At 45.2% G+C, this 2,366-nt stretch overlaps 1 long non-coding RNA gene across 1 annotated transcript; it reads left to right on the top strand.

The window, feature by feature from the left end:
* The first annotated feature begins 780 nt into the window (after positions 1-780).
* On the top strand, positions 781-1,787 carry LOC114665583 (uncharacterized). Its single transcript, XR_003718435.2, has 3 exons — positions 781-841; positions 1,615-1,682; positions 1,774-1,787. It is a non-coding gene; the product is annotated as an uncharacterized LOC114665583 (long non-coding RNA).
* Positions 1,788-2,366: the final 579 nt, after the last annotated feature.

Below are 2,366 nucleotides of genomic sequence, written 5' to 3'. Positions count from 1 at the left end.
TTCTGCCTCCTTAATTGACTTGCAGTCAGTCAAGGAGGGAACTGGTGACAGGCTAGAGAGGCTGAGGAATCAGGTGGTCAATCGTCATTACTGCAGAGGTCAGCACCACCGCCCTGTCATGTTTTTATGTCAAGCCCTGCAATATCTCAGGCACCGAGTTCAGGAAAGGCAGTCATCAAGTTTGACATCCCCTGCCAACCACAATTCAAGTAACGTGGCTCTGGCTTTACACGCATTATGCAGATGAATGAAAACACATCAACAAGGCTTTAGGGAGCGCTATTTTCAACCCCCAAAACAAGTCCTTCACACCTCCAAAAAACATTTTAAGTAAGTTTCGCATGTCACAATCACAAAACGCTTCCTGCAAAACTAATTTTATGGTTGGTTTCACAGAACTTTGTGTAAATGGAAACTGGCCAGTTTTGCTCATCACTAATTATGCGATTGCACTTGATGTTGTCCAGACTTTTGTTTATGATGTATGATGTAGCTTTGGCAAAACATAAAAATAAAAATGAAAGGTGCAATTGTGCAATTATGAAAACGGGTAATAATGTGTGTATCCGCAGAGTCATAAGATTAAATGCGACCTCTCCACTGGCATTGTTGAGATGGTTATGGACAAGTTCACGGCTCACAGGAAGGGCACCTACACAGTTCAGATCCAGTCATATCTGGTTCTCATCGGAGACGGTAAGACTGCAGGCCTGCATGGGGACTTTAGGGCCTCGTGCAGGACTCTGTCCTGATGTGAGGTTCATTTCTGTCATTTTTTCAGTTTTCAAAGCAGCCTTGGAAGAAGCGGAATTTCAAAGGAGGGAATATCTCCGGAAACAAGGTATTCCATTTTCATCAAAGTCTTTATTTTGTATTTTGGATGCCCACAAGTGGGTTAAGACAATAAAAGGATGGACACAGCGACCAATGGGCAATCTGTAGGGTGTGCTGTGTGGGCGGAGCCCCAGGAGGCGGAGCCACTCTGACATCACTGCCGCTGTCTCCTCCTTCTGCCTTTATAAGACTCAGCAGTGGAACACGGAGTTACTATCAGAGTGGGAGTTTTGCTCTTCTTGGTTATTCCAGTTTAATGGATTTTTCTTGCCTGTTCTTGGATTTGTCTTACAGTTGTGCATTGGGATTTGTTGGCTTTGCATTGCCTGTAAGGAAAATCCTTTTTACCCTTTTTTTGCCCTGTTTTCTTATCTTACTCATTTTGTTAAAAAATCCGTACAACTGTGTCGTCTGCGTGTTCAGTTTGTGTTACTGTAGCTCGTCTTTTTTCACCTCAAACTTGTTAACCCGAGGTGTCGCCCATTCACTTTAGCCAGTTTGTACCCCGGGTGGTCGCAGGCTCTCACTTTATTTAACATTTCCAGCCTTCGGACTGCCAGGAGCCCCTCATCCAAATCATGTTTTTCATATCTAACTCACCAGTAAAGGCTGCCAAACAAGAATCCTTCTTAGAAGGGACACCCATGTGTCACAGGGAACATATACATAACCGGGCAGAACAGAGAAGACATCCCTGCCCAGAATTAAACATGCAGACCCACCTCGCCTGCTCCATTTCATGACAGAACATTATCCTTTGGTTTTTTTATTCCTTTTTAGAACCTCATTTCTTGGAATACATCTTCTGGCATGTGGAAGAAGACTGCACAGTCATGCTGGTTTGCAAGGTACAAAAGGCCCACAGGTGCCACCGCTCTGAGATGTGCAATGTGCCTAAACCTGAAGTGTCCTTTTTATTTTATTATTCTCTGCTTTCAGGTGGCAAACGTTAATCGATGTTTCACTGGTATAAGGACAATGTGCAAATCATACCCGAGGAGCCTGTGAACTTACAGAACGGAACCTGCAAGTTACCCATTTACCAGGTGAGCCGCTTCATCATCCTGTTCGTGAACAAGCTGCCCTCTGTAATCGGAGCCATTGGGAGCAACGAAAGAAATCGGACCCAGCCATGGAAGGAGCCTACATAGACGCTGGGGTCAAACAAGAGTTGCTGATCAACTTAGCATCTTGTCTTTCAATGAAGGGAGGAAATCACATGTACAATCCGTATCACTACAGCTCCCAGCATGCCCTGCAGGTGTCTGTATGGCTACCATAACCCAGGAATGCTACCCTCTAGTGTGTTGGGAAAGCAAATAGGCCAAACAGGTTGCCTCCCCTGTCCTTCTGTCATAGTGGCTTCCCAGCCGGGAAAGGATCTTCAGTTGAGCCCCTCCAGGATGCCAGCATATCCACTGCCTTGTCTTGCCTATTGACCAGTCACTGGCTTGGCCTCTGGGCAAGATAAAAAACCTTGAACCAGCCCATGCTTGCCATCCGCTACAATAAATTAATGAATAACAAACAAA

This window comes from Erpetoichthys calabaricus, chromosome 15, assembly GCF_900747795.2.
Source record: "Erpetoichthys calabaricus chromosome 15, fErpCal1.3, whole genome shotgun sequence".
Lineage (NCBI taxonomy): Eukaryota > Metazoa > Chordata > Cladistia > Polypteriformes > Polypteridae > Erpetoichthys > Erpetoichthys calabaricus.
The sequence above is the reverse complement of the archived record's forward strand: the minus strand, read 5'-3'. Positions and strand labels throughout refer to the sequence as shown.